General features: G+C 39.0%; 1 protein-coding gene and 1 long non-coding RNA gene across 2 annotated transcripts in view; both read right to left on the bottom strand.

Annotated features, from left to right (window-relative positions):
- LOC115577981 (complement C1q-like protein 2) overlaps positions 1–13056 on the bottom strand; it is a 57496-nt gene that overhangs the window by 21851 nt on the left and 22589 nt on the right. The gene's annotated exons all lie outside the window — the stretch shown is intronic.
- On the bottom strand, positions 169–1727 carry LOC115577983 (uncharacterized). The gene is made up of 3 exons (XR_003983323.1): positions 1685–1727; positions 538–621; positions 169–218 (listed from the first exon to the last, which is right to left on the bottom strand). It is a non-coding gene; the product is annotated as an uncharacterized LOC115577983 (long non-coding RNA).

A 13056-nucleotide genomic window follows, 5' to 3' on the forward strand; every position in this document is an offset into this window, starting at 1 on the left:
CACCTTTGGTTTCTCTGATGACACAAAGAAGAACATTTCATGTGATAATTCAACTCAATCAGACCAAGTAGACTGTGTGTGTGTGTGTGTGTGTGTGTGTGTGTGTGTGTGTGTGTGTGTGTGTGTGTGTGTAGATTAGTTTATACAACCCTCACCTGCATTTTCTCTCTCCAGCTGGTCAATCCTGGACTCACTGCTGCTCAGTCTGGTCTGCAGGTCTGGAGTTAATGTGATGACAGTGAATCACAGAACAGAGCAGACATCAATATATCAAACTGTTAACATGAACAACACGTTATTTACAGTATCTTGACTCATATCTTCTCTGTCCGTCTGAGTGCTAAAACTATTGTTTCGTTCATTATCAGAACATATACTGACAAAATAACTAATTATCCATGCTGTCCAAACAACAAATGTGATTGTTACACAAATTATTCACAGAAATCATTTCTCACCCAACACCTGTGTAGTTAAGGTGTTCTTTAGGCAACATAAACTGTTTTTAATTTGAGGTGAAGGTTGTCAGTGTGATACCTGCATTCTCTTTTTCTAGGTCACTTGTTTTGCTCTCGGAGGACGTCAGTCTGCTTTCCAAAGATACCAGTTCTGTGGCTTGGACTGAAAAACAGAAGAAGTTTGATTTTTGTTTGTGAATACGTAAATTGATTTCTTATAATACAAAAACACAAAACAATGAGCTCTGTTATATTTTTCATTTAAGGACACTTTCATCTTATCATGTTGATATCTGAAGCTTTATTGTTGGAACTCACAATAAGTTTTTAGTGCACTGACACACTTCAGTCAAACTCTTCAAGGAAAACATGATCAACATCCATATAAATTGTAATCAGTCTGATCATCTCTTGATGTTTCCAATAGCTCCATCATCAGGTCGACACTTTGACTAATGACTAATTACTTAAATACTTTTAACACGTTTTTAGTTTTTTCATCAAAGAGACTAAATTGCATTCAATGAAACACATGTAATTCTTATCAAAGTTTTCAATAATATCATAGACAATAACAAACCATGAAAGTTATAAAACCTTCATGTTTGTCAGTCACAGACCTGCATTCTCTTTTTCTAGGTCACTTGTTTTGCTCTCGGTTGCCGTCAGTCTAGTTCCCAAAGATGTCAGTTCTGTGGCTTGGACTGAAAAACATGAGTTTGATATATTTTTTTTGAATGGGTGAATACATTTCTAACCAAGTTTGAAATACACAGGCTATGTTTTATCATGTATTTAATGTAGTGTAATTATCTCATCCATACCACGTGGATTGTTACAGCTTTATTCTGGAGCTCACAATAAATTCATTGTTTCACTTCATCACCTGCATTTTCTGTCTCCAGCTGGTCAATCCTGGACTCACTGCTGCTCAGTCTGGTCTGCAGGTCTGGAGTTAATGTAATGACAGTGAATCACAGAACAGACCAACACATTGTTTACAGTAACTTTTACTCTCATCACTTCTGTTGAACCAACACTCACAAAGATGTGCAAAAGTATTGTAAATGTCCATCACAAGGTTAAATCATAATGTGACTAAAAGAGACTGGAACAAAAATTGCATTGAATGAAACATGTGTAGTTCTTAACACAGTATGCAATAATATCACAGACAATAACAAACCATGAAAGTTATAAAACCTTCATGTTTGTCAGTCACAGACCTGCATTCTCTTTTTCTAGGTCACTTGTTTTGCTCTCGGTTGTCGTCAATCCAAATGTGTTAAAGTACAAAAAAATCAAAACATATATCTGTTGTATTTGTCATTAAATGAAGTTAGAAGCGTACATATCATAAGGATGTTGAAAGCTTTTTCTTGAGCTCACAGTAAGTACATCATTACACTGACACACTTCAGTGGAACATGATCATCACTGAACAGGAAAAGTAATCAGTCTGTACCTGAATTCTCTCTCTGCAGCAGCTCCACGTGAACATTGAGCTCCACCACCATGTCTCTCAGTGCCCTCAGCTCCGTCCAGATGTCAGAGGTGGTTTGCCTTGCGATCTGCTGGGTCGATTCCTCAGCTGCATGTTTTGGATCTGTGTTCTGGTTGATCTCAGCCACCTCACCGAGGCCTCCAGCCTCCCCCTGAGCCCCTGATCCACACAGACCGAGCAGCAACAACAGCAAACCAACAACAACCCTCATCGTCTCCACAAAGGTACAGTGGTAGAGTGGGTCTGTCTTATATCGTCTCCAAACTTCAGCTGGCTGAACGAATGGGAAAAACAACAAGTGTTTCTTGTTTGACAGTTTGATTCAAGGCCTCAGTTTATTCAATATGTTCTCTGTGCTGGTGAGAAAATCCAAGCTGCTACAGGCTGGAGGAACACTTTAACTGTGACACCCTCTCATGTAGTCACAACTGTGTCAACACTGTGTTCATTAATACACACACATGGACATGTCTTCACTCCGACTCTAATGAGCTCATTCTCTCACAAATGTTCAAATTAATATGAAAACCTTGCTTGGATTGAGCACTGTGATCGACCTGAGAGTGGGTCAGGGGTCAAAAGTCAAGGGTCAGATCTTCATTCATTTTTATGTTCAATCGCACAAAATGCCAGTTTTCTACCTGATCTTGCATCAATTCCTCCACTTCTTCTTACTTTCATCATCGGTTTTGTTTCCTTCAATGTTGTTTGTTGCTTTTATCGTCTTTAACTAGAAAATCTGAATCTTAAATCTTCGTGGTGAGTTATGAAATGCACAATGTTTCATTAATGCAGATATTAATGCACAGTAAACACAGTTTCCGTTATTTAAAAAAAACATTCATATTTTTATCAGGAAGACTTTAATGCATATTGACAAGATATTGTGTATTTGAGGTGGTTTATGAGCAGGACAACAACAGATGTCAGTTTCACTGCAACATGTTGATGCATGTAACATGAAAACATGAAAAGACTGACAATATCACCAAACCCTGACACTTTCTTTATAAAGTATACAGTAAGTTGTTTGAATATTTTCCGTCCTCTTGAGCACCTTGTTTTGTGTTTGATGTGTATCCTCTTGCACTGTGCTATAGTTTCTTATAGATGTACACAGCACCAGATATGTAGCCGTGCTCCTGCTCCGACACCGCTCTCTCCCAGTCCTCCACCTGAGAGTACTCTACACAAGTCCACAGCTCCTCTTCCTCCATCTGCTTCAGCTCACGCTCCAGTGAGGCTTTGTACTGCAGGTTGTCATGGTTACTTCTGGTTGTCATGCAAATGTAGCCACCTAGTGTTAAACAGGCGACAGTGCAGTGTCGTCATAAAACTCACCTGTCGCTAAGAGACACTGATGTCAAATCAAAGATCAGAACTGCAGGTCAAAACTTAAAAAATAAAAATCTTCTCACCTGGTTTGGTGGATTTGCACAATTCTCTGACCACATCAACGGGAACCTGACCAACACTGAGCGCTCCAACGATCACAACCACGTCAAACAAACCTGCAGGAAGTGAAGAGAGATCATCAGTGAGAAGACTGGCAATTTCAATATAGTTATTATATATTATTTATGTCTATCACTGGGTCAGATTCTGACTCATCTGGGTTGGATAATTTACCTTATGGTGAACCAACATTAACCCCTGGACCCCACTGACTAATGATAATAATACTATAGATTAATAATATTTAATGGCCATAATTCTAGAGATCTTTTCATAATAAAGTAAATCTAAAAAAAACAATCATATAGGATTGATGATATGTAAACATGTCTGTCATGTCTGTGACAGAGTAAACACATAAAAAGAATTAATAAAATCACCCCACTGCACAGGTAGCTGCCCTTCTCCCAGCATGCACTGCTTCAGGTCCTGGTACAACCCGCTCTCTCTGGCCACCTCCAGCATAGCCTGGCTTCCATCAATACCCACAAAATGTCCAAATCCATGTCTCTTCATCTGTTCAACAGACGCACATTTAGTTGTAAATCAGTCTGGTCAAATCCACTGAATGTGAATCTGGAAAATAAAAACTGAGGTTCTAAATCACAGAACCAAGAAAAGAAAAACCCTCAAATAAAAGTTCTGGTGCAAAGAAGAAAACACGTCTTTACATTTACCAAACAAACTAGAGATCGACACAGAAGTCATATTTTATAGAAAGGATCACTTTTGGTCTTGTAGGTTCACCTGTTGTGCCACCAGTCCGGTGCCACAGGCCACATCCAACACGACAGCCGCCTCACGATCGCCGCTGAAATGTGTGGAGATGCTGTTTGCTGCCAGACTCGGTGCACGGTAGTCCAGAACAGCCACATCCTATTCAGATGAGTTTGAAGTAAAACCAGTGACTTTGAGCACAGATGCAGAAGACAAACATGAACATCTATCTGAGCATATTCATTCATTTTGTATGAAGACATCACACTATCAAATATATACTGTAGAACTGCTGTGAGTGCAGTGACACTATATTTGGGCACTATATACACTATACAGGGGGGCCAGACTCAGAGTTATGGGGGCACTGGCCCCTGTTGGCCCCCCTAGAACCACCACTGTCATACAATACAAAGATACAGAGCCTCATAATGTTATATATTGAACTGTGTTATTTAGATTAAGGGGGCACTTTGTAGTTTTGGAGAAGAAATTAAAAGTCTTAACAGTTATTATATTAATGATGTAATAATACAAACTCAGAAATATCTATTTTTTCTACACCTGAATACACACTGTTAGAAGCTAGAAAGGTGGCAGGGTCCGCCACATATAAACAAAGTAAAACAGAATGAAACTGTGTTGTCTTTTAAGGTCAGTTTGTTTATTTCATTTGTTTAGACAGTACGGAGGTGCTAATGCATGCTTTTATTTCCTGTCTCTTAGATTATTGTAATGCCCTGCTCTCTGGTCTTCACAAAACGAGTTCTCTAAATCTCCAATTATTACAAAACTCAGCCGCAGGCGTGCTGACGAGGACCAGAGGGCGGGAGCACATTACACCAGTTTTAGAGTCACTGCATTGGCTCCCCGTCCGCTTCAGGATCGATTTTAAGGTTCTTTTACTGGTTTTTAAATGTCTTAACGTCCTTGCGCCCTCCTACTTATCTGATCTGCTTTTACCATATCAACCCTCGCGGACCCTGAGGTCCTCCGGCTCTGGCCTTTTATCCATACCAAAACCAAGAACTAGAACCCACGGTGAGGCGGCATTTAGCCACTATGGCCCCCACCTGTGGAACAGCCTGCTGGAGAACCTCAGGTCTGCAGAGACTGTTGATATTTTTAAGGGAAGGTTAAAGACACACCTTTTTAATCAGGCTTTTAACTAATATTTTAAATTCTTATTCCGTTCTCATGTGGTTCTGTCGTATTTTATGTTGTTCCTTCTATCTTGTTTTTTAAAACAATTTTAATCTTAAATAATTTCATTTTTATTTATCTTTGGTACAATTTTATTTTATCTATTATCTTACATATTTCTATCCTTTTAACTGTTTACTCCATTTACTTATCTTTTGTCAGGGTTTTTATCCTATCTTATGTTTTTAGTTTTTAAGGTTTAACTCCAGAGTTTCCTCAGGGGGGTCCTCCACACTGGGAGCTGTGTCTGGGCTGCTGCTGGGGTGCTGTCCCTGGGTCCCTTCGGCCCGGCCAGCTGTTGTCTGTCAGGGTCGGGGGGCCTGGGCACTGCTGCCCCCGTGGCACAGCCTGTGACTCCTCCCAGTGTGGACGGCCCCAAAGGCAGCGCTTCCTCAATCCTCACAGGTGTGTGTGTGTGTGTGTGTGTGTGTGTGTGTCTATGTAGTATGGAGGGTGGGAGGGAGGGGCTTTCTTAATAATTGTGATATCTTTCTTGTGTAAAGCACTTTGTGCTGCACGGCCGTGTATGAAAAGTGCTCTATAAATAAAGTTGTTGTTAATAATGATAAAAGTAAGAAATGAAGGGTAATCAAGTGTGAAAGAGTTGCTGAAACATACTACTGGACACCAGCTGATTGAAATGTGCATCTACTGATTAAAGCTGCTGTAGTGTGATGATGTGAAGTGTGGAAATGTAAACACAGATATAAGAACAAAATCATATAACCAGATATACAACACTGCTATTGTTCTTTAAAATGCAGATATGATGGGATATATCAAGAAGGGGACTGAGTTATCAAAGAGTTTCTAAGAGCCAGAGATACAGATAGAGGAAAAGCACCTGATTAAAAAAACAAAGTGAGGCGAAGAGCAACTGGTCTATGTGCAGTTCTGCACGTGGGCCAAAGCTTCACACAGGTGCAGAAGGGAGAATGAGAGTTTTCGATAGAAAAATAGCATGTCAGCAGAAATAAAGAAGAGTAGTGATTGGTTGTGGCATGAAGCCTGTGACACCCTCTCATGTAGTCACAACTGTGTCAACACTGTGTTTATTAATACACACACAGACTAACACTCACAGACACACACTGATCCTGATGCTGCATGTGTGGCTGACTCAACTCAGTGAGTAAAAAGACAAAAGTATTTAAAAAACGTATCCACATCTTTGTTCTTATACAGCCTGAATATTTCCCATGAGCCTCTACACCACAACATCTGCCATCAAAAACTTCATCACAAAAATGCAGACTGTCATATATTTTTCATGCAGTTGTAGCAAACAACTAATCTATAAAAAAGTGTTTTTCACTCTAAATCTCCATTATAGATTAAATAAACATAACAGCATTATTATTCAGTGCAGTGTCCAACTGTTGTTGCTCAGTCTGTTACGTGTAATGATATTTGTGGGTTTTTGTACGTGCACCTGTGCACGGAGTCGAAGATACTGGAGTCATTTACGCCGAGCTTCGCGCAGGTGCAGAAGGAAGAACGGGGATTTTCCAGAGAAAAATAGCAGTGTCAGCAGAAATAAAGAAGAGTAGGGATTGGTTGAGGCCATGAAACCTGATAAGACACTCCCAGTTTTTGGGTTTAAAAGAGGACGCTCAATGCTTTGAACCTCGGGTCAGTTTGTTTTTTCACAGATTTTGTCTGTGTTATCTCGTGCTTTGTTTGCCGGCAAATAAAGTTCTACTGCACTCAGCCTTGAAGACTCCTGCTGACTTTTTTTGATCTTTTAAATCTTTTGGACCAACCGAGAAAAGTCAAATCGATTTACGAACTAACCAGCTAGCCCCGACCTGTCTGGCATTAAAACTTCTTTGTGTTAACACCAACACTTCCCCGGTGCTCTCAGCTCCACTCACCACTAGCTCCATGGCTAGCTAATAGGTAGCAGCAGCAACACTTGGCAGCAGTTAGCGGTGACTCTGGTGATATACTGCCCCCTATATGTTGCGAGTCGGAATTAATCTCCTTACTTCGGGGTTGCTTTCACCTGCATCTGCTCATTTGTCAGCAGGATTACATAAAAACTATGGAGGTGATCTCCATTAAAACTCAGAGGGACGATGGGTCTCAGCCCAGAATAGACCCCACTAACTCTTCCAGCTGAAGGGATGGACCCCACGTTCTGAAATAGGGCGCTTTTCATATTTTTTCCTTAATTTCTCACAGAATAAGTCATTGGTCTTGATGAAAAGAAATCAGGTGTATTTATGTCGCTGCAATCTGTGAGTAACTGTTGGGCCTTGACGGGGGTCAGCGCTCCACAGAGTGCAATTCTAGTTGTGTATGATATACTGTAACTCCAAATGTCTGCACAATCATCAGAAAACACAGAAACACTGTTGTATGATCAATGTTGTATTGAAATGATATACACAAAAAATAATCTGGGGTTCCAAATCACTGACAAAACTTTTGTTGTGCAGGAGAATCTTCTGTCACTTCAAAATAAACCTAATTGTTATTAACACAGGACTTGAATTTGGCAGGAAAATCCCATTATAGAATCATCAAAACAGACATTACATTACAATACAGTCCTCCTCAATGACAGACCTCAAGAAAATGTGTGCAGTGATGTTATTCAAGGCATTACAGCACAAATAAATAAGGTTAAAGATGCAAACTGAAGCACTTAAGCAATGATGAAAAAAAAGGACATTTCTAGTTGGACATTTGACAATAACATTTACATAAAAACAAGGTCAGCCTCACTTATTTGTAACCTAATCATGAGGGCAATCACAAACTAATATTTATCTCTTTTAGGTCCATAATGGAGTCTAATAGGCCGTTCCAAATAAACAAACATGAAGAATCTCTGGCTGTACATTTGGCATCCAGCCTCTCCCTTTTTTAAGGTTGTAATGAGCACCCACTGCCAGCAAAACCTATTGGATTTACCTACGTTTAATGAAAATAGCCTGTTAAAAAGAAAAGTCACCATTACTGGATTCCATACTGTGTATCTCAGGGGGAAAACAATGAGATTCTTCCTGCAGTGATTGTCTCCGACACTAACCCTGAGAAGAACATGAGAGGAACAAAAAGAAAATGGAAAAGCCGTAAATCTGCCGTTCCGAGAAACAGAATCAAATTTTAAAGTTCCCCTAACGCTGACACACACAAGGACATGATACCAAATAAAACCTCAGTAACTCAAATCATAAAAAGTACAAAATAAAGTTCAAGGCACATCGACAGTCTAGAGTACAAAATATAAAAACATGAAATGACAGAGCTGAAGCCTGTAGCTGTATACTACACTTCTATTAACCATCACTTTGAGGCACTAGAAACTATAAAAAGGCACCTGTGTGATGTTTTCAGAAAAGGCAGTTCATGAAGTGAGTTACAAAAACTGCAATCAAACACAAATGAAAGACCAAAACAAAGATGGAACACTGATGGAGTGTCACAAGGAGACGCTGCTCCTGCACACGTCCGCTCGTCAAACTTTTGTTCTAAGTTGCAATTAATACGTTTAGGAGCAAGATCACCATGTTGTTCTTCACATTATATGTTATTGATCAAGAATGATCTTTAATCAGGGCTGGGCAATGTATCGATAACATATCCTGAGACTAGACGCTGTATTGTCTCACATTCTGGATTGTTAGACATGAAGTGTCTAAAAGCTGCATCACAGTAAAGTGATATCATTTTCTGAACTCAGCAGTTTGTTCTACATGTTTTAATACTCGTCTTTACCCACTTAGACATTAAATCCACATTACTGATGATTATTTAACAAAGATCTCACTGTGTTACTGTTTTCTGATAACAGTCACCTCTACATCACTGTCACAATAATGTTGAGGTATTTAGTCAAAAATATTGTCATACTTAATTTTGTCTATTACAGGAGATTCCAAAATGTCCTAGTTTGTATCGTGTGTTAGGAAAAAGAATATTAGTGTAAGTCCATATTGTCCAGCCCAAAGAGTGAGTGTATTAGTCACATTTAATAAGAGCTTGTTCATTTAATAATCAGAAAGTTGGAAATTTGTTTTGATACATTATTTTTTAAAAGCTAATTTTGAGAAACACTTTGCTTGTTTGAAAGAAAATGACCAAAAGCTTCCATATTTATAATCTCTTAAGGTTATTACTGTTTTTCATAATTTCCCACAGCCTGAAAAAACTATTTGCCAATAATCTAATGTAAGAAATTTTTCTAAAGCCGGTATAGAATTTAAAATGAATCGCTGACCAAAAATGTTGTTAAAGGTATTATTGTGTAACTTGTTATTGAGGTGAGATTCTACATCTGACCATCTTACAGATAAATGTCCCTTAAAGCCACAAAAACAAAAACAGCACATCATAAACTCGTTCATACATCCATCTTCAGCACCATTTCCTGAATCAGTGTCACACATATTAATGTGTTCATTACATATAAAAGATTAGAATTCTTGTATTTTGTCAGGCTTGAACAAAGGAGAGGACTCAGGTGCAGAGCAGAAACGGTATAGACAAGCTTTTATTCTGGTTTCAGTTGTTTCCTCTTCAGACAAAGCGATAGCACAAAAAGCTATGAAAAACTGATCTCGTCTGCACAGACGGGGAAACATACAGCAAGAACACCACAACAGAAGACGCTCCCGAAGGATGAAAAAACAACAAGCAAAATCTACACTATCCTGAGAATCTAATATCTACAAAACGTTACTCAAAGAAAAATCTCTCTTAAAGTGGAAAAAGGCAAAAGGCCAAAAACTTAAACTACGCTGCACAGAGCTATGAAAATTACAAGACAAAGCACTCCAAGGGGGGAAACAAATAGACGATGAAATCAAAACTACAGGCAAAATAAAACAAGCTGACCAAAACTTTACAAAATGAAAATCACTCTTCTAAAGAGGTAAGCAAATGAAAACAGAAATCAAGCGTGGCAATACTTAGCGATACTGGGCTGTGGAAATCAAGGCTGGGGCAATCGATGAGACGAATGAAATACTCTGGCAACAAAGACAGGGGAAGACAAAGACTATATACACATGAGGAGGGAAGACACAGGTGGAAACAATCAGGGATCAAGGGAGACGCCAGACCAGTGACACAGGAGGAAGGGCAAGTGACCTGAAACGAGAGGAGAGTTACTTTTCAAAATAAAACATGAATTTCACAAGACAAAAAACCCAAGACAGGACACCCCTCACCACGGTGTGACATATTTGAGGTTGTTTTGACATAAACTCTCATAAGTGTTGAACACATTGTGCACTTGCATCACTCAGTCACTAGAACTAACTTCCACTGTGTTTATTTTCATGCAGATCTTCAACCAAATACAGTATTTTCACAATGTATGTTGATATGTACCAACAGTTGATTGGAAGTGTTCAGGCCACACACCCTCTCAGGTCTGTTCAAACTCTTTGATGCAGTACAAATCTTTCACCACCAGAGGGCGGTATTACTCTGATACACAGAGAGAGTCAGCTGCAGTAAATCACACAGACTTTGTAGTTACTTCATGTTGTGTTGAAGTAAAAATGGAGGGTCATCTAATTTATTTTAATAAGGAGGCCTGAGATGCAAAAGGTCAGAATGAGACTCATGTAGTGAATCTATAAAACTCATCTCAGGCTTCACAGCCAACAGTCAATGATAACAAACAGAATCCAAACACTTGAATGCAACTTTGATTTATTTAAAATTGTTTTCATGTGATGACACAAAAGTGAAGTCAGATTGAGAATCACATTATTTGATTCATGCAGTGAATGTACAGAAAGTTGTCCTGGAGGCAGCAGTGCTGAGATATATCAGCATTTTATAAAGATTCACAGTTCAGCCAATAACAACAGGGTTTGTGACAAATCAGTCACACAGCAGCCTGAACAACATCCTCACAGTGTGAAGAGAAGGGAGCCACTGAAGGTGCTGTAATTATCACTGCTGTCATAGATAGAATAGCCTGATTGGAGAACCAGGTGAATTTCATCTCCTGCTGTCAGCTCCAACACCTGAGACTTAGTGAAATACTCAGGAGCATTGTTGTTGTTATGCTCCCAATTATGCATAATCCTTTGGTTGTTCTTGTACACATCTACAGCTGTATTACCAGCATAGTAACCCATCACAGTGAACTGGAGATTGTAGACACCTTTGACTGGTGCTGTGAAGAAACCTACAGAGTGAGAGCAGAAAATGAAAAACAGGAACAACTGATGTATGTAAAATGTCTACATGTGAGCTGCAGTATGTTACCTGTAGATGGATTGTAAGCATTGCCAATGTTGTCTCTCTCTGCAGCAGCTCCACATCAGTCAGAGCTGTGTAGAAGGCCACCTTTGGTTTCTCTGATGACAAGAAGGAGAGCATTTAATGTAACGATTTAACCTAATGTTGGCAATGTGGCAATGTGGCAATGTGTGTGTGTGTGTGTGTGTGTGTGGATGAGTAGATACAACCCTCACCTGCATTTTCTGTCTCCAGCTGGTCAATCCTGGACTCACTGCTGCTCAGTCTGGTCTTCAGGTCTGGAGTTAATGTAATGACAGTGAATCACAGAACAGAGCAGACATCAAAATATCAAACTGTTAACATGCACAACACATTATTTACAGTATCTTGACTCATATCTTCTCTGTCCGTCTGAGTGCTAAAACTATTGTTTCGTTCATGATCAGAACATATACTGATAAAATAACTAATTTTTCATGCTGTCCAAAACAACAAATGTGATTGTTACACAAATTATTCACTAAAATCATTTATCATCCAACACCTGTGTAGTTAAGGTGTTCTTTAGGCAACATAAACTGTTCTTAATTTGAGGTGAAGGTTGTCAGTGTGATACCTGCATTCTCTTTTTCTAGGTCACTTGTTTTGCTCTCGGAGGACGTCAGTCTGCTTTCCAAAGATACCAGTTCTGTGGCTTGGACTGAAAACCAGAAGAAGATTTTTGTTTGTGAACGTGTAAATTAATTTCTTATGATACAAAAACACAAAACAATGAGCTCTGTTATATTTTTCATTTAATGATGATTTTATCCATGTGGATTTTTGAAGCTTTATTGTTGGAGCTCACAATAAGTTTTTAGTGCACTGACACACTTCAGTCAAACTCTTCAAGGAAAACATGATCAACATCCATATAAACTGTAATCAGTCTGATCATCTCTTGATGTTTCCTACAGCGCCATCATCAGGTCGACACTTTGGCGAATGACTAATTAACTAAATACTTTCAAAATGTTTTTAGCTTTTTTATCAAAGAGACTGGAACTTAATTGCATTCAATGAAACACGTGTAATTCTTAACAAAGTCTGCAATAATATCACAGACAATAACAAACCATGAACGTTATAAAACCTTCATGTTTGTCAGTCACAGACCTGCATTCTCTTTTTCTAGGTCACTTGTTTTGCTCTCGGTTGCCGTCAGTCTAGTTCCCAAAGATGTCAGTTCTGTGGCTTGGACTGAAAAACATAAGTTTGATTTATTTTTTGTGAATACATTTACAATACAATACAATACATTTCTAACCAAGTTTAAAATACACAAACTATGTTTGATCATTGATTAAATGTAGCATAATTATCTCATCCATACCACGTGGATTGTTACAGCTTTATTCTGGAGCTCACAATAAATTCATCGTTTCACTTCATCACCTGCATTTTCTGTCTCCAGCTGGTCAATCCTGGACTCACTGCTGCTCAGTCTGGTCTGCAGGTCTGGAGTTAATG

The sequence above is a fragment of the Sparus aurata genome, unplaced genomic scaffold (assembly GCF_900880675.1).
Source record: "Sparus aurata unplaced genomic scaffold, fSpaAur1.1, whole genome shotgun sequence".
Taxonomy (NCBI): Eukaryota; Metazoa; Chordata; class Actinopteri; order Spariformes; family Sparidae; genus Sparus; species Sparus aurata.